The sequence below is a fragment of the Apium graveolens genome, chromosome 5, assembly GCF_009905375.1.
Source record: "Apium graveolens cultivar Ventura chromosome 5, ASM990537v1, whole genome shotgun sequence".
NCBI lineage: Eukaryota > Viridiplantae > Streptophyta > Magnoliopsida > Apiales > Apiaceae > Apium > Apium graveolens.
The window spans coordinates 225,353,465-225,374,862 of record NC_133651.1 but is presented as its reverse complement, the minus strand read 5'-3'; positions in this window follow the sequence as shown (position 1 = coordinate 225,374,862).

Below are 21,398 nucleotides of genomic sequence, written 5' to 3'. Positions count from 1 at the left end.
TTTAAGGATGGTAAAGCTACAAGGATTGTAAGTTGTAGTTATCTAGTCAAATTCTCATGCATTTGTACTTTATGTTTTTGACATCATCAAATATTTGTTGAACTTGTATATTATTCCAATTTACAAGTTGGGGGAGATTGTTAGATATATTTATGATGTCATGACTAATATGATTTGTGTTTAGTTTTCAGATATTACTTAACAGGACAAATCAGTACTTAACTGGAAATCAGTACTTATACTGAAGTCAGGACTTAAGATATCAGAATTTAAGTTGTCAGAACTTAAGTTATCAGGAGATATTTATCAGGAGATAATATCGCGACTTAAGGAGGCTTTCAGATAAGGAAGGCGGCTGATTGAAAGGAAAGAAGATCAAGACAAACATAAGAAGAGATATGCATGGAGAAGAATTCTATGAAGAATAGAATACTTGGAAGAAAAGATAACTAGTTGATATATATTATGAAGCAGAATTATATTCGATATCAATTAGAAGATTATCTTATAACTGTGTGTCTATATAAACACAACATAGGGTTTACACTATATGTGTTATCAAAATCGAGATTATTATTCATTGTAACCTTAGCAGCTCTCGTGATAATTTGTTCATCACTGAGAGAGAACAATTCTTTGTAACAGAGTTTATTGTGTTGAATAAAATATGTGTTTTGTTACTTGAGTTCTTATATTCGATTTGATTGTAGTAAATACTGTATTCAACCCCCTTCTATAAAAAGTGTGACCTAACAACTTTTATTTTAAAAACCAAGGTTAGGTTATTGATCAGTCACGCACTAACCCCGAGCAAAGGCACACAGCTCTGCTCTATATACTGGATCCAAAGCATACATTGGCCTAATACGACCACGAATCTGGTCCACATTTATAAAACCATCCAATTCTATAATATTAACATACTAAACAAAGAAAATCAATAAAGAGAATCATACATTCATCTCAAAGCATAGGGTGATTCGTAAATACCACAAAGGTATAACAAGGTGTGTATAAAGATTGGCTTCCAGTCTGTGTGAGAATTAGATAGAAGAACAAGGGTGTAATGGTTACAAGGATTAGTCTTCTGATGTATGAGGTATGAGGGTTATATGTTAAGCAAATCCGTTTCGGTAATCAGTGTATGGTATGAATGTATTTATGGAGTAGTATCGTATATCTGTGGTTTGTATCTGGGAGTTAAAAAATTGATGGTTTACAAAGAATTAGGCTTACAACTCAAGATCAACAAGTAAAATCAGGGTTTAGGGTTAAGTACTTTAAATTACTTGCAATATAAAATAGAAATATTTCACATAATTATCAAGATGGTTCAAGAATTACTTGCCTTAAGTCAATCCGCTTTCCCTTCACTTGCGCTCGTATATCGACTCCTACACACCGACTGCTTGCTTTCCTTTTCTACACTTCGCTTCCTCTGCTAGAAATCACAAGTATCCATCAATACTCATTCTCACTTTATTATATTCGTTACAAACTTTAATCTACCATTCGTTTCACCCAAACCCGACGTACGGATTGAAAGTTACGATAAAAACCGTCAAACAATATACACATAAGCATATTATACATCAATCAGATCACAAATAGCACATAGCACGTAATATATTCAATAAAAATAATTTTTAAAGAGGATTCAGGTTTAAAATAATTTTCCGGGTATTTAATACGAATTTTTAAATATTTTTCTAAATTAAAATGGGTCAACGAATCATTTTATAAACAATTAAAAGGGTTCAAATACCCGAAGCTGACCTTATAATCATTTAATAATAATTATCGAGCCTTGAATACAATTTATAATAATATTTTAAAGCTCGAAACTATTTTTCGGAATTTTTAAATCAAAAAAATAATTAAATCTGATTAAATAATCAATTAAAATTAATTAATAACTAATTAAATCAATTAATATTTAAATTAATTGACCAATTAAATAATTAATTATTAACAAAAATTAATTATTTAAATAATTCAGATTTATTTTTGAATTAAAAATAATTTTCAGAATTAAAAATAATGATTTTTGGTATTTAAAATAATTAAAAATGAATTTCTGAAATTAAAATAAATAGGAAATATGATTTTTATAAATTTTCAAAACAGGAATCCAAAATTTGAAAATTCTGGAAACTACAGGGACTAAACTGTTTCTCTTTCAACAGTTCAGGGACTAAACTACAATTTTGCAGTTTAGTCTGTAGTTTAGTCGCTGGAATACGTCGGGGTTCGCCGGAGTTTATAACTCCGGTACCCTCAGGCCACCACAAACTCCAGATCACATCTACAGAACATCAGGAACACATCCATGCAATCAAAATCAACAAATCATCCCGGAGTTGGCCGGAATAACTCGAAGAAAACTCGCCGGACGGCGAGTTCTTCTTTTCTCTGGCCAGCTCTACTCCGGTATCATTTGTTCACCAAACCACCACCAATCGATTCATATTTTCACACACCGGTACCAGCCAATCAAACTAATAACCCCTAGGGAAGAAACCCCCAATTTCAATCAAGAACATTCATACGGGTTATAAACCCTATTTCTTAAATTTGAAAATTAAACACAAATTTGAACATGTTATTGAACTCCAAATTCAACGTATGATATACCAATATAATCAGAATTAAACTATCTATAACATGCAAGCATCAAATCACACAAACAACATCAAAATCAAAAATTCATAATTAAAACCAAATTAATAAAATTATAGAAAAATATCCGATGATTCTACAATAATATGGGTTACAGATTCTGAAAGTACTTCTCAAGACCTTCATTTTGGTTACTCACGCGCTTGATTTCGATTTCGCTAACGCCTTCGTTTTTTGGTTTGATTCTGAAGAACACGACGAATTCTAGGGTTTTTCTTTGAAAATTACATATTTTTATTGTTTGATAATGATTACCTTTACAAAATAAAATACGGTAAGGGCTATTTATATTTAAGAAATATTGGTACCCCGTTGGATCATATCGGATATAAAAGTAGAATACTTAATCATTAAGTATTAATAAAACAGATCCTATTCGGTACCGGTTTTGGGATAATTATCAAAACCATGCTTTTTGTAAATAGAGTCTTGGTCTCAGCGCTTTGGTTACACGAATTACGAGAAGATAATATAATAGTTTAATCAAAATATCACGTTTTTCGGAAATACGGGTTTTATTGATTTACCGAAACGATTATTGTATCGAAAAATTTACGCCGAGACCCACACGAGTAAAACCGTACTCCGGACCGAAAAATTCAAAACATGGAAAATGCTCGGAATAATCCAATTAGGTTAGAAAGGAGTTCTCCGGAGACTTCCGGGCTGTATAAACGTAAAAATGATTGAAGTTGGACGATTCCCGTTTATACAAAATAGCTTATAATCACTCGTAAAAATAATTTATTAAATCTATAAATCATTTATAAAATCATATAACAATATATAAATTAATAAAAAAATATCAAAATTATCTATACTTTATTTTGGACATATATAAATTAAAATACTCAAATTTTATCACATATAAACATCCAAACACAAATACCAATTAACATATAATTCATCAAAATTCGCATAATAATCACATAATAATTATTTATTAGCAAAAATAATCACACGATATATCCCATATATTATATCCCCCCCCCCTTAAAAGGATTCTATCCTCAGAATCTCCTAAGTAAATAAATGAGGGTACTTTTCTCGCATATCACTTTCTAGCTCCCAGGTTGACTCTTCAACCCTTGGGTTTCTCCACAATACTCTTACTAAATTTACAACTTTACTCCTTAACACTTTATCCCTCTTCTCTAGAATCTCTATCGGATTCTCAACATACGACAAATCTGCCTGAAGTTCTATTGGCTCGTACTCGATTACATGCCTAGAATCCGGATTATACTTCTTATGCATTGACACATGAAAGACATTATGAATATGCTCCATATGCGGGGTTAACGCAAATTCGTATGCTACCTTGCCGACACGATTCAATATTTCAAAAGGTCCAACGTATCTAGGACTCAGCTTCCATTTCTTTCCAAATCTAGACAATCCTTTTCACGGTGACACTTTTAACAATACTAAATCTCCGTCTTTAAATTCTATATCCTTTCTGGATCGATCTGTATATTTCCTTTGATGATCCAACGCTACAATTAACCTTTTCTGAATAACCTCGACAACTTCCTTTGTTTGTTGCACCAACTCAGGTCCAAGTATCTTACGTTCTCCAACTTCATCCCAATATACCGGTGATCGACATTTGCGTCCATAAAGAGCTTCGTAGGGAGGCATTCCGATACTGGCATGATAACTGTTGTTGTAAGCAAATTCTACTGAGGGCAAATGCTCATCCCAACTTCCTTTGAAATGAATGGCACAAACACGTAACATGTCTTCAATTGTCCGAATCATTCTCTCGCTTTGGCCGTCAGTCTGTGGATGATAAGCTGTATTCATATTCAACTTGGTTCCCAAACATTCCTGAAAACTCCTCCAAAACCTTGATATGAATCGTGGATCTCGATCTGATACAATAGACACAGGGACTCCATGACGAACTACTATTTTATTCGGATACATGTGAACTAACTTGTCCAGTGAAAATCTTTCGTTAATAGGAATAAAATGAGCTGACTTAGTTATTCTGTCCAATATAACCCAAATGGCGTCGTGGTTCGCTTTTGTCCTTGGTAAGCCGACTATAAAATCCATATCAATGTGCTCCCACTTCCATTACGGAATCTCTAATGGTTGCAATAATCCACTTGGTCTCTGATGCTTCGCATTAACTCTTGGACATGTATAATATTTGCTAACCCATTCCGTAATTTTTCTTTTCATGTCTGGCCACCAATAATTCTCTTTTAAATCTCTGTACATCTTGGTACTCCCTGGATGGATTGAATACCTTGAATTGTGAACTTCCCGTATAATTTAATTTTTCAACTCTGTCACTAGTGGTATCTAAATTCTGGAAGAAAATCTGAGAATGCCTTGATCATTCTTTTGAGTGCATAGCTCTTCTCCTACCAAACGATTGATATCCTGACCCATTATTTCTTCTTGACACTTCTTTATCTTCTCTAACAATTCTGGTTGAAAAGTCATCCTATACATCTTTGCTTCATTAGGCTTGCAAATTCTGATCTCTAATTCCAACTTCTGAAACTCCTTATATAACTCTCTGGTACTGTCAAGACATTTAATCTCTCATTTCTACTTAATGCGTCTGCCACTACATTTGCTTTTCCTGGGTGATGGTTAATCGTGCAATCCTAGTCTTTAATCAACTCCAACCTCCTTCGCTGTCTCATATTAAGTTCCTTTTGCGTGAATATATACTTCAAACTCTTATGGTCCGTATAAATCTCACATCTTTCTCCATATAGATAATGTCTCCAAATCTTCAGGGCGAATACTATTGCTGATATTTCCAAGTCATGAGTAGGATACTTCTGCTCATGAGGTTTCAGTTGTCTAGACGCATATGCAATAAGTTTATCGTGCTTTATCAAAACATAACCTAATCCCTTATGAGAAGCATCACTATAGATCACAAACTTTCCTTGATCATCTGGAAGTGACAAAACAGGTGCCGTGATTAATCTCTTCTTTAATTCCTGAAAACTCTCTTCACACTTCTCGTTCCATATAAACTTCTAATTTTTCCTGGTAAGCTTCGTCAAAGGTGTCGCAATCTTCGAGAAATCTTGAACAAATATTCGATAGTATGCTTCTAATCCCAACAAACTTCTCACTTCTGTTGGTGTTTGTTGGCCTTTCCCAATTCGTAATAGCTTCAATCTTCGCTGGGTCCACTTTGATCCCTTAATTACTGACTATGTGCCCTAAGAATTGAACTTCCTGTAACCAAAACTCATACTTTGAAAACTTGGCATACAACTTCTCCTTTCTTAAAATTCCCAAAGATATCCTTAAATGCTCCGCATGGTCTTCCGTTAACTTTGAGTAAATCAAAATATGTATAAAAATAAATACAAACTTGTCCAAATATTCTTTGAAATTCTGTTCATCAAGTCCATAAACGCTGCTGGGGAATTAATCAATCCAAAAGACATCACTAAGAATTCATAACGACCGTACCTTGTTCTGAAAGCTTTTTTCGGTATGTTTTCAGGTTTGATCTTCAGTTGGTGATATTCGAATCTCAAATCAATCTTAGAGAAATACTTGGCTCCTTTCAGCTGATCAAACAAATCTTCAATTCGAGGTAATGGATACTTGTTCTTGATAATAAGCTTGTTGAGTTCCTGATAGTCGATGCATAATCTCATGCTTCCATCCTTCTTCTTAACAAATAGTACCGGTGCACCCCATGGGGACACATTAGGTCTAATCACTCATTTTTCTAGTAACTCTTGCAACTGCTTTGCTAACTCCTTCATTTCAACGAGCGCCATTCTGTACGGGGCCTTAGATACTGGTTCCATTCCAGGTGCTAAGTCGATTGTAAACTCAATTTCTCTATCTGGAGGAAGTCCTGATAACTCGTCTGGGAACATGTCTGGAAACTCATTGACCACTGGGATATTATCAAGTTTTGTTGGCTCCTGATTTCTATCTATCACTTAAGCAATGAAATGCTCACATCGTTGTCGCAATAACTTCTTAGCTTGAATTATCGTTAAGAACTTCTTTACTTGCCTCTGACCTTTAAACGTCACCACTTTCTCGTCCGGCGTCTTCAAAATTACCTTCTTGTTACGACAGTTTATCTAAGCATCGTGCTTAGATAGCCAGTCCATTCACAGAATGACGTCAAATTCTCCTAACTTGAATGGTATCAAATCAGGATATAACTTATCGCCATAAATCTCAATTTCATAGTCTAAACATACTTGGTTAAGAGATACACGCTCTTAATTTTCTAATTCTACAGTCATACTCTCATCTAACAATTCAACTTACCAACAAAATCTTGAGAAATAAATGATCGAGTTGCTCCCGAATCTACTAACACTTTGGCACATAGAGAATTCACAATAAGCGTACCTGCCACAACATCAGTGTCCTAAATATCATCCTTCACCGACATATCATAAACTCTAGCTCTAAGAGGCCCATTCACTACTGGAGCATAATTCTCAGCGCATTACTGACTGTGGCTGGTGTCTTCCAATCCCTTGCTATATGTGTAATATCCGGGAAAATTATGTGAATATTATATGTTAAATAAATAAATATTATGTGTTTTATAAATTTAAAGTGATTATTGCCATGATATTAGATGTTACAGTTGTCATGTGTGTTTCTGTGCGGGCCAGAAATTTTTTTTGATTGATTAAAATGGGTTAAAACTGTAATTATATGAATCAATCTGCAATCGGGACGCGTATGTATTAGCGTCTTTATCAAGGTACTCTTTTTATTTCATTTTATGCGTGTTTGAATGTATTCTAGGTTTTCTCAGGATATTCTGGTAATTTAGGAGTCGTTCTTATTTTTCAAAAATCAACGATCTGGGGCCCACCGGGACGTCAAACCCCACAAAATCCGTGTTTTTATTTTTATAAAATTATTCGTATTTCAAATACCCTTTATTTTTGTATTTTTGAATTATTCACAATTTTTGGGGAATTTTGACATTACTTTTATAATTTATTATTTTTAAAATTATTCCCCGTAATTATTATTTTGGGGCTTAATTATTGTAATTTAGGGATAAAACACCCTTAATTTATTTTGGGGTATAATTTTTGTAAAAATATAAATACCAGCAGATATATTTGTTTTTTTTTCATTTTTATTATTTTCATAAAATTGAAGAACAATTTTGGGGGTGAGATCCTTTCTCAGATTTTCAATTGATGATTTTGAACTAACCAGGAAGCCAAATCAAATGCTCTGCATATCAATTTGATCCTCGTTTCAAGCCCTTTCTAACTATACCAATTTCAATATCTGAGGTATAGTAATTCAAAAAATCAATTTATAAGCTTTTGTTCTTGAAATCGTTTTTGATTTGTGATGATTTTTGGTTGAATCTGATGTTACCAGTAGCTTTAGAATGCTTTTTGGAATCGATTTATGTATTTGGTTGCATCTTTGTAGTCCCGAATTGTTGAACCCAAGTTCTTGGGTTTTGACAATTTTATTTTCGATTTTCTGAGTTATTGGCTTACGGTTTGATGTTATGGTTAATCGTAGGAGATTGAGTGTTGTTCAGGCTTTATTTTGATATAAAGATCTTTTATTTTGGTTGCCGTTTTCTGTACCGTCGAAGGTCACCGGATTTTGTTAGAACTCGTCGGAGGAATCAATCCCGAGTCTGGTTCCGGCTGCTGAGTTGATAGATAAGTAGTATGATTGATTTAGAATGAGTTCCTGTTAAAAACTGATTGAGACGAGCTTGTTTGGATGGTTCTGGGCTTTGCCGGACTTCCGCCGCGGCCGCCGGAGAACTCACCGGTTTCTGGGTTTTCCAGAAATCCGACGGGTTGTTCTTGGCGACCCGGCCGGTTTCTTGGCAACCCGTTTAGTTTTTGTACCTGATCCGCTTTTGATATGTTATTTCCCAAAACTCAAACTGAAAACCTGTTTCTGTATTTCTTTTTATAATTTATTTTAAAATCATTTTCTTATTACCAAAAATCATTTATTTTATATTTAAAAATCATTTACTTACTAGTTTTAAATTCTAAAAATTACTTTCTTAATTATTTTAAATTCCTAAAATTATTTTCTTTTATTATTTTCAAAAATCTAATTTGATTTAATTATTTATAATTCATTTTAGTTAATTATTTATGAATTTAATTAATTGATTAAAATAATTTAATCAATTAATTTTATTTATAAATAGTTAAATAAATATAAATTATTTATAATTAATTCAAATAATTCCTAAGAATTATTTTCAAGCTTTTAAAAAATTATATTTTGGTATTTAAAAAAATCAATTACTATTATTATTAATTGATTTATTTCCATTTATTTCTTATTTTATTCATAATGAATAAACCGTCCGTCCGTTTAATACGAAACAAACACGTATAGACTCCTAAAAACATTACGCTTTCAATAAAAATACTTTTAAGACCTAATTTATTTTGTATTGTGTTGGATATATTTAAGATGTCATGTCTAATATGTTTCATGTTTAGTTTTCAGATCTTAACAAACAGGAAACATCAGTACTTACTGGAAGTCAGGACTTAGTGTCATATCAGGACTTAAGGTCATATCAGAACTTAAGTAGGAGAGGACTTACAGTTAAGGAAGGAAGCTGATTAACAGTAGAAGATCGAGACTAATACAGAAGAAGATATTCAAGGAAAGAGTTAGAGGACTAGAAGAATTATATAAGATATCTGATTGATATATTTTAGGAGACAAAATTAAATTCCATATCAGTTAGAAGTTATCTTGTAACTGTGTACTATATAAACACATACATAGGTTTACACTATATGTGTTGTCATTATCGAGAAGATCATACATTGTAACCTAGCAGCTCTCGTGATATTTGTTCATCACTGAGAGAGGACAGTTCCATTATAACAGAGTTTATTATCGAATCCAACCAAGCCCGCCAAAACTGAAGAAACTCCGAAGACTCAAACCCATAGTCGATATGAGACTATTAGGGTTCCCATGTTGAGACCTTCTAAGTATCCCATATGGAAAGTGAAGATGGCTATGTTTCTGGAAGCTACAAATCCGGAATACCTTGACAGAATTAATGAAGGACCACATAAGCCAACCAAGCTCTTTGTTGTAGTTGCAGATCAGCCAGCAAAGAACGTACCAAAGGAGAAAAGTGAGTATACAGCTGAAGATATCTCATCTATTGTGAAGGATGCAAAGGTTAGGCATTTGCTGCATAGTGCCATTGATAATGTCATGTCAAACAGGGTAATTCACTGCAAGACTGCAAATGAGATATGGGATGCTTTGGAGACAAGATGCCAGGGAACTGATGCAATCAAGAAGAACATGAGGACTATACTCACTCAAGAGTATGAGCACTTTGATTCAAAAAGTGATGAATCATTAACTGACTTATATGACAGGTTTGTCAAACTCTTGAATGATCTGTCACTGGTGGACAAGGAATATGATCTTGAAGATTGAAATCTAAAATTTCTTTTAGCTCTTCCTGAAAGTTGGGATTTGAAGGTTACTATTATAAGAGAAAACTATGCTCTTGATGAAACTACTCTTGATGAAATTTATGGTATGCTCAAGACTTATGAACTTGAGATGGATCAAAGAGGCAAGAGACAAGGGAGAAAGTCAAGAACAGTTGCTCTTATGGGTGAGGAGGAATTCCCCAAAGTAGTTGTCTCAAAGAAAGGCAAAGGAAAATCTCTCATCACAAAGTCTGATTCAGAATCATCAAGTTCTGATGATGATGATTCAGAAACTGAAAGTTTACCTGAAGTAGATGCTGATGAAGAGATGATGAAATTGTGTGCTCTTATGGTGAAGGGTATCACAAAGATAGCTTACAGGAAATTCAGAAGGGGAAAGAAGTTTTTCAAGAAAGGTGGAAGTTCTGATAAAAAGGGATTCAGAAAATCTGATGGCAGAGGAGGAATGTCTGACAGAGGAGATTACTCAAATGTCAAATGATACAATTGTGGTGAAAGAGGCCACATATCTCCTTACTACAAGAAAGGAAAGAGTGACAAAGGCAAGGCACCTGTCACAAAGAAGAAAAGTTGGACAGACACTTCAGATTCTGAAGATGAGAACTATGCCTTGATGGCAAATATTGATGGCAGCCCTGAAACTGCTGAGTTAAAGGTACCTCAAACAACTTATGCCTTTCATACTGATGATATTACTGAGTTGAGATTATATCTTAAAACCATGTTTATTAGCTACAGAGATCAAACTTTAACATGTGAAAGATTAACTTCTGAAAATCTTGCTTTTAAGAAAATGAATGATTATTTAGAAAAGGAGTTAGTTATGTTCCATCAAACTCAGAAAGAGAGAGATGATGCTTTTTATGTTAGAGATGAATTGCTGAAATTGAATAAATCTCTAAAAACTGAGTTAGAAAAAGAAAAAGAGATTATCAGGACTTGGACTAACTCTGGCTGAACAACTCAGAATTTATTAAGTAGTGGAAACTGGAAAGAGGGTTAGGTTATGGAGATGACAAAAGTGAAAAGGGAACTGTACAAATTGAGCCAATTGTTGTTAAACAAACTTTTAATCCAAAGGTAAATCCTGTTAAGTTTGTAGCTAATCCTGTTAAGTCTGATTCTGAAAAGATGAAAGAGTCTGAGACAGAAGTTAAGGAAAAGTTAACTTCTGACAAATTAGAACATGATAAACCAGCTGAAATCAACATATGCTTAATTACTAAGAAGGAGCTTAAGCATAAGCTGAAAGAAATAAGGAATGTCAACCAGGTTAAGGCAGCTAGGAAAAATAGGAATGGAAAGGAAGGTGTGAATAAAAGCAATAATTATATGCCTATTCCTAATGCTCCTAGAAAGAAATGTTATAACTGTGGAAACTCTAACCATCTTGCGTCTTTTTGCAGGAAGAATAAGAATATAAACTCTTTATCTCCTAAGTCAGGAGTTAAGAGTCAGTCTATTAGGTTTAAGCCACAAAATCCTTGTTTTCATTGTGGTTTAAATAGCCCATAGAATACCAAGGGACGCGAGGACTGGTTAAAAATTATAAGTAAAAATAATGACCCCTCGACTCCCTAGACTGATGTGTAGTAATAACAGTCAGTAAGAGATCTAAAGCCAGAGTTAATGGGCACGGGATATAATAACAATTACTGTGCGCATGCATTTTTCAAGACATACACGCTAACCACTAACTCATAATGATTATGACTGTTTTATCTCACATAAACCAATATTCTGTAAAAAAATGATTGTTCAAGTAATGACCAAAAAATAAACCAAGTAAATAAATACTGCCACATCAGCATCAGAACTTGATTAATATCGGAATTTAAAAGTCATCAGAATATGGCTCCTTAACTCGAAAAGTGAATGGTTATTCCTGTAATTCTTCACACAAATAATGATCTGGCACTGAGACCAATTAGCAATTAGTACGTGTAACCAGGCACTGAGACCAAGACCGCAGTACAAATTGTACTGATTTGGATAATTATCCCGAAAACCGATACCGTTTGGATCAGTTTTTATAAATAAACGTACCGTTTTATATCCGGAATGATCCAACAGGATACTAATTTTCCGTAATTATAAATAGCCTTTTACCGTATTTTATTTCGTATCAAAATCATTTGCAGATAGTTAATTTTATAATTTTCAGAGAAAAACCCTAATTACATAAACTGTTCTAAGAATCAAACAGCAAAACGAAGGCGTTACCAATCTCTGTTTTCAAAGCTTGAGTAACCAAAACGAAGGATTTGAAGTGTTCTACCAGATTCTGAGCTTTGTTTTACTGCAGAAATCAAGGTTTATTTTCTATAATTTTATTTATTTTCGAATTAAATTTATTAAAAATATGAATTTTTGTTCGGATGATTGTTTGTATGATTTGATGATTGCATGTTGTAGAGCTTGTTTTCCTGGTGATTTTGATATATTATATGTCTGATTTGGAGTTCAATAACATGTTCAAAATTGAGTTTGATTTTCGAATTTTAAAATTAGGGTTTATAACCCGTATGAATGTTCTTAATTGAAATTTGGGGATTTCTTATTCTGGAATAGATTGATGTTGTGGTATAGTGAATTGTATTCTCTGTGAAATTTGCAATCTAGTCGTATAAGTTTCATGAATCACCGAGGTCTGTAGAGAAGGGAGTTGTCTTTTGAAATTTTCCGAAGTTCGCCGGAAACTGGCAAACTTTACGGCCAAATTCCGGCCAACTGAGGGATGATATGAATGATTTGTTGGTATGGTTGAGTTCCTGGTGAAATATAGATGTGATATGGAGGTGTTGGTGGGGTGAGGACGTCGGGAACGTGTTCTCCGGCCACCCCGGTATTTTCCGGCGACGGGGATGTAAAAATTACAGTTTGGTACCTGGACTTTTGGGAACGATACAATTAGGTCCCTGAAGTTTCCAGACTTTGCAAATTTAGGATTCCTGTTTTAAAAATGTTTAAAAATCATATTTCCTATTTATTTTTATTATAAAAATTCATTTTTAATTTCTGAAAATTCTAAAAATTAGTATTTTAATTCCGAAAATTATTTTTAATTCAAAAATAAATCTGAATTAATTAGTTAATTAATTTCAGTTAATTTCTAATTGATTAATTGGTCAATTAATTCGAAAATTAATTGATTAATTGATTCAATTAATTATTAATTGATTTTAATTAATTATTTAATTAGATTTAATTATTTAAAAATGATTTAAAAATTCCGAAAAATAGTTTCGAGCTTTAAAAATATTATTCTAAATTATTTTCAAGGCTCGATAATTATTCTAAAATTGTTTCGGAGCCATAATTGGCCAACCGAACCCTGTTTATTAACCCGAAATCGATCCAATGACTCGTTTTAATTCCGAAAAATGTTTTGAAAATCATTTTAAATACTTGAAAGCCTATTTATGACCCGAGACTTCTTTATAAATGATATGTCATTGATTACGTGATGTGTTATGTGCTATACGTGACTTGCTGATTGACTATCCGTCTATATATTCGGTGTTTACTTGATTATTGTATAACTTTCAATCCGTTAATCGGATTTGGGTGAAACGAAGGGTAGATAAAAGTATGTGTCGAATAGAATTCTATGAGTCGATTATTGATAGATGCTTATGATATGTGAGCAGAAGAGGCAAGACGTAGGAAAGGAAAACAGGTAGTTGAGGAGTAAGACGATTGTGATTGGAAGCGAGCACAGAGTAGTAAGCTAATACCATGCAAGTGTTCTGAACTTTCTCGAGATATTGTAGTACTTGATAGTCTTGTTGATATTGCAAGTGCTTTGGAGCACTGAAACCCAAACCCTGATTCCAGTTATTGTTCTTGAGCCATGAACCTTATTCTTTCTATACCATTGATTGTTGTATACCCAAACACGAACCTCAAGTATACGATACTACTCCACAAATACATACACATTAAATATTAAACACGGAACCAGATTGCTTATACCTTCAAACCATTGTATTTTATGCTTTGAAAGCCCAAATCTTTGAAACCCTGAAACGTTGATTCCTTTGTTATCCAATTCTTTCATTACCCAGCATTCAAGCTCTAAAATTTCCTTATTAATCCTTACAAGGGTTGAGACCCTTTCATTGTTAAACACTCATTGTTATTAATGATTCTGGTTATTGTTTATTATTGCTTATTCTGTTATTATGTTAAAATTGGATTGTTTTCATAAAATTGTGGACCAGATTCGTGGTCAGACCATATAATGGTCAAGTTAGGCCAATGTGTGCCTTGGATCCAGTAGTTAGAGCAGTGCTGTGTGCTTTGCTCGGGGTTAGTGCGTGACTGATCAGCAGCCTAACCTTGGTTTTTAAAATAAAAGTATAATATCCAATTCTAAATCATAATCCGTTGTTCACTTGATATCATAATCATGTTCACTTGATGATCATTATTCTCAGTTTTGTCATTGTGACTTGCTGAGCTAGTTAGCTCATTTGTGCGATATTGTTTCTATTCTTTTCTAGTTAAGAAGGAACCAGTTGGTATCGCGGATCCCCAGTCCAGCGCGAGAGCTAGGGGTTCAGGTTGATTGAGCTAAGCTAGTAGGCTTCTTTTGGGATAATTTAAGTTTGTAAAAATTTTGTAATAATGTTTAATACTCAGTTTTGAGTTTGGAATAGTTGGGATTTGAACGGTATGTAATATAAGTAGATGTGTGGCTTGTGTGCATACTTTAACTTATTGCGATCCGTGGTAGTTGGTAAATAGGGTCACTGCATATTATTATTATCTTTATTATTGTTATAAGCAGGTTATAAATAAGGCGTATGTGTGTGTGGACCCCAAACTTCTGACCCGGGTTTGGAGGGCGCCACAGGTTTTACCTCTTCAGGTGGATCAACTAAAGTCCATACTTTATTTTGAGACATGGATTCCATTTCAGATTTCATGGCCTCTAGCCATCTCTCGGAGTCTAGACTGTTCATAGCATCTTGGTAGGTAAGAGGCTCATCATTATCTATGAGCATTACATCATCATCTTGAGTCAAGAGAAATCCATAATATTTCTCTGGCTCATGACGAGCCCTACAAGATCTACGAACAACCTGTGTTTCTAGAGCAGGAACATCTTGATGTACTTCCTGCCCATTTTCCAACTCTGGTTTAACATTATTTTGTACAACTCGATCTTCATCGAGATCTATAGTCCTCCCACTAATTTTCTTTAAAAGTAACTCTCTTTCAAAAAATACAGCGGTTCGAGCAACAAACACTTTGTTCTCAGTAGGATTATAGATACTATACCCTTTAGTTTCTTCAGGATATCCCATAAAATAACATTTATCTGATTTTGGTCCCAGCTTTTCAGACACCAAGCATTTCACAAACACTTCACATCCCCATACTTTCATAAAAGACATGATGTGACGTTTCTAGGTGCATATCTCATATGGAGTCTTTTGAACCGATTTAGTTGGAACTCGGTTTAGTGTATATGCAGCCATTTCTAGAGCATAACCACAGAAACTAATTGGAAGATCTGCTAGACTCTCTTCGATCGCACCATGTCCAACAAGGTACGATTTCTCCTCTCAGAAACTTCATTCCATTGAGGCATTCCAGGAGGAGTAAGTTGTGATACGATACCACACTCCTTCAAGAAACCTTTAAACTCGAGGCTTAAGTACTCTCATCCACGATTTGATCGTAGAACTTTTATACTTTCCCCTGTTTGTTTTTCCACTTCATCCTTGTATTCTTTGAACTTTTCAAAAGAATCAAATTTGTTCTTCAAAAGGTACACATATCCATATCTACTGAAATCATCAGTAAAAGTAATAAAGTAGTAAAAGCCACCTCTTTCCATCGTACACATTGGACCACATACATCAATATGTATAAGTCCTAATCGTTCGATGGCCCTTTCACCTTGTCCGATAAAAGGTGCTTTAGCCATTTTGCCAATGAGATAAGATTTGCATTCTTCGTATGATTCAAAATCAAACTTATTCAAGTAACCATCTTTATGTAATTTGGAAATATGTTTCTCATTTATGTGACCTAAACGACAATGCCAAAGGTATGTTTAATTTGAGTCTTTCATCTTAATACGTTTATTATCATTATTTATGTTATAGACAGGAGTATCTATATCAAGAACATATAAACCATTAAATAAATGTGCAACCCTGTAGGTAACATTATTGAATGAAAAGGAACAACTATTGTTCTGAATCAAAAATGAAAAACCTTTCTTGTCCAAACAAGAAACTGAAATAATGTTTCTGTAAATCGTAGGCACGTAAAAAAACAATTATCTAGTTCTAAAACAAGCCCAGTGGGCAACGATAAATGATAAGTCCCTACAGCTAAAACAACAACCTTTGCTCCATTGCCAACTCGTAGGTCGACTTCTCCCTTCACCAATGTCCTACTTCCCTGCAGTTCCTGTACATTTATACAAATGTGATAACCATATCCAGTATCTAATACCCAAAATGTAGAAGTAGACAAATTGACTTCTATAACATAAATACCTGAATCAGAAGCAGTAACAATAGCCTTCTTCTTCTTCAGATCCTCCAAATAAGCATGACAGTTCCTCTTCCAATGACCTGGTTTCTTGTAATAGTGACAATCACCAACCTTTGGAACACCACCTTTAGGCTTCATAGCCTTGGTTGGATCAGGTTTCATATTGGCATTTGATTTAGATCCCATCTTCCTCTTGCCTTTCCATTTACCCTTTCCTTTTGCCTTCCCCTTATTCACCATTTCTGAACATTGGTCTCAGCAGTTTTCAACATAGCCAATAGTTCAGTGGGGTTCTTATCTATCTCATTAATATTGTAATTCATCACAAATTGAGAATAGTTGTTGTTTAAAGATTGCAAAATTAGGTCAATCTGGTGCTCTACAGCAATCGGGGCACCCAACTTGGCAAGGTACTCAATATACCCAATCATCCTTTGAACATGCGGTCCAACCGGATCACGTTCTCCCTGCTTACATTCATGCAATGATTTGAAAGTATCAAACCTCTCCTGAAGAGCCTGTCCTTCAAACATACGTTTATGGTGCTCAATCATATCATAAGAATCCATATTCTCATGTTGTTTCTGAAGTTCAGCACTCATGGTCGCTAACATGAGACATTGAATATCCGTGTCATCATCGATATGTTTCTGATAAACATTATGTTGAGCACGGGATGATCCTTCAGGGAGAGGTGCATGGCAAGGGATATCTATGACATAGAGCTTGCGCTCTTGTTTGAGGACAATCCTCAAGTTCCTCTGCCAGTCAAGAAAGTTTGTTCTTATCAGCTTGTCCTTCTCAAGGACTGATCGCACAGAGAAGTTATTTGAATTGATTGTCATTTGATATCTACAATGTTTAAAATGTATAAGATAAATTAGTCTACAGATGATTATTAAATTATATTCAAGTGATTATTCATATATATTCAAAATATATATCTCCCACTATTTTATCAAATTAATAGCCCTAACTATTAATTTGGAAAGAGTATCTTCTATATACTTTCTAGTGAGCCAAGATCCAAATTTTCATAACGTTTTAGTTCATCTTTGGCTTTACTCCTAAAACATGATTCAATAAGGTAGACAACATTTGTCAATTATATCAACTATATAACTCTTGGATAGTTTAGTGGAACAATATTTATTCTTATTTATCCAAAAAATCTCACCAAACTCTATGCCTCTAAGTTCACAATCCTATTGGGGTAACTTAGTTAAGTCAAAAACCAAAGATCTAAAAAGTATCATATACTTCAACACGCCGTCCCACGATTGATGGGAGTACTTCGCTCTGGTGAACCCACTCCTTATTGATCTAGGGGTTAACGCGTTGGACATATTGGAAGGCATCTAAATAGCTTAATATAAACATTAGGGTTTTTGTTAGTATTATAACGATCATGATCCCATAATAAAGAGATTCCCAATTTTTCCTTGAATAAAATACTTCAAATCAATACTCGTCAATGGTTTGATTTCCAGGTAGTGGAGGAGTAACATCATTCTCGCTTAAAACCCACAGCCTTACAAGTTCTATAAACCCGTTGTTGACAAAATCTCCCCATGTCGGAAATAAAGAAGATTCGTATTTCATTTCGTGTTTCATAAACACGAGAATCTCATAATCGTTTGTAAATTTTAAATCTTGAGTCGTTACATATTTTATCTTGTTTAGGCATGGCATGGGTGACGTATCTAATACATACATTCATGCATGATTAATGTAATATGTAAACGTGCTTGGTTATGGCCTTTATCCTATGTGATCCTTTCAAGCTAATGAAAGGATCAAGGTCAATCTATGGTGAATAATATAAATACAATTACAATTACATGTCTTAATTCTTCTTGTCTCGATTGCTGCTTCTCCTCTTGGATCATTCCTTCTTGAAGTACATTACATAAAAACAACCTATACTAATGTACTTACATAAGAAAACTCGAGTTACATTCGAGGTAATATAGTTACAAGAATAATGAAAATGACATGCAAGTCGTATTTATAAAACCAAAACCATAAACTTTAATCTAAAGGCCATAACCAGCACCATGCTCAAGTAAAAAAATAAAGTACTTTGAGAAGAAAAAAATAATAAAATAAAGCGGGGGTCCGGGGCGGTAGCCCCCGGGGGGGGTTCGGGGGCGGTAGCCCCCGGGCGGGGTCCGGGGGCGGCAGACCCCGGCTGGGGTCGAGCTGAACCAGAAATCTCAATTTCGGAACAACAGATCATATATGAACCAGTCTCTACCTCTAATGTATCATATGCAGTTCCAGAAGCATGTATCATATACATACTGAACATACCCCGTTTCACGGATCATGTCAACACACCATCTGTCCAACAAATTAGATCACTATTTATAAACCAGACATCATGCATAACATACAAATCGCATACTGATCAGTCATGGAAAATTTATTACGTGCTCATATCATTATATGCATAAACATCACGTGAATATCCAGAAAGCTATACTTAATTAGCTCGATAATAAATCAACATAACAACATACATATTAAATCTATAAATCATATCACATACATACATGGCAGATCTAATTCATGCTTTAAATATTGAAAAACTATAAAACATGTAACCAAATTATCCCATTATACACATAGCTCTGATGCCATTGTTAGGGATTCGAGCATAAAAATGCAACGGAAAAATAAAATTTTTGAATCCCTACCGCAGGATCTATGTATAATGAACGGATAATTACGGAGAATAGATGTTTTACCTTAAGAAGATTTACGTTAATGGAAAGATGAAGGTCTTGAATGATCACCACTTAGCCCGTCGCAGGAACGATCTACGCCTTGAAGGTATCCACACAAATGATCGCCCGGAGGATGGGTGTGTACTAGCACGTTCTTTAGGCCGCCTTCTTGCTCTCTCTCTCTCTATCTCTCTTCAAGCTGCTAGAGTTTATATTTTATCAAATAAAACGTGTAACCCCAATTCTATTAGAAAGAGATATTATATAGGCAAGAGTTAATTGTCCTCCAACCTTAAACTGAATTTTAGAGTTATTATTATTATTAAATTCGAAATTCTAATTATTGTATTATTAAGTCTCACTTAATCATCCAATAACTTAATTTCAGATTTAATATTAAATTCGAATTTTCTATTTATTTAATTAAGTCACACTTAATTAATAACAAATAATTCGAATTACTTATATTTAATTTAAATCCGAATTTAAATTAAATAATCCTCCTATCATTCTTTGTGCGATCCTTTAGGTTATTATTACGTTGGAAACAATTTTAAATCTAATTTAAAATCATAAACAATGATCGACATCTAGTAATACAACATTGTTACCCAAGTAATAATAATTAAATCGGTGATCAATTAAACCTTTCGTGAATAATGTACAATGTAACATAATCCCCTTAGCCTTATATTATAGATCAAGCTCGAGGCATGCATTGTGTCATCCTCTGTTAACGTTCAATCCTTCTTTCCTTGATCAATGAGTAAACTATTAAACAAATCGGTATTTGAGCATGGCCATGCATTTTATAGTCTTACTCAATCAAGAGGCCAATAATATTACTCCTTTAATAAAGGAGGGCTAAATCCCATCTAGATCATTCATATTTCTCATACGATTCATAATGTACCCAATGTCTACTTTTATTATTACTCTGTCAAGGATAACTTTTAATAGTATCAAAGTATATTAATTCTCGTATAGAAGTATAATGATTTTAGGTCAAAGGACCAATACATCATTATCACTGTGAGATTAACTTATGACACTATAAACATGTAGTATCTCACAACGGGTCAATCCAGCACCATGTATTTAATACATGTGCCTGTGTTTTTTACTTTAGTATCACCATACCTATGATCAATGAGATGTGATCATCATCCAACAAACATACTAGTCTCAATATATTTATTATCGTCCCTTAACAATAATACTTGACTAGGGACCTTTAGGAATATCAATACTATTCTCATAATCTCAATTCTAAGTCACGTACTTAGAGATATAGATTTACATATCATATTCCAAGGACATTTATTAATCTAACATCTTATCGCAGAAAATAAAGATATAATAAATTACTAAATAATAATCCATATAATCATAATTAATAATCCAAATGTTTCATAATATAAACTTAATAGTGTTGTCTCTAGGGCACAAACACTAACAAAAAGATCATGAGAAAAATAGAAATTTAAAGAGGCATGCTCCTGACCTGGAAATAGGAGAGGTAGAAGAGAGAAATGGCTTAATAGACCATAATGAGGAAATTTAGACTCTTAAAAGTCTTGAGATGAGTGTTGTGAGAAGTAGTGAGACTACTTTAAAAGAATATAGGGAGCTAAGTAGTTTTTTTTCTATTCTTACAGGTGTTCAGAGTTTATCAGAAACAGATGCTAATGTTCATCCTGTAGTCCCTAAGTCACACACTGATGCACCAAGTGTTCATTCTAACATAATCCCTGTAGGTATAAATACCGATGTTATTCTCCGGTCCACTCAATCTACTATTCCATCTAAAATCCCTGTTACAGCTGATGCTGATGAGGCTCAACAATCCATTCCTACTCCAACCATATATTTTACATTTCATGTTGTTGCTGTAGAGGAAGTTGCACAACGGTCCACTCTAAATACTGATGTGCACATTCAAGTTTATCCTGACGGAGTTGAGGTTGTTGTTATAAATGGTGCTAATAATGAAATATCTGAAGCTATTAGC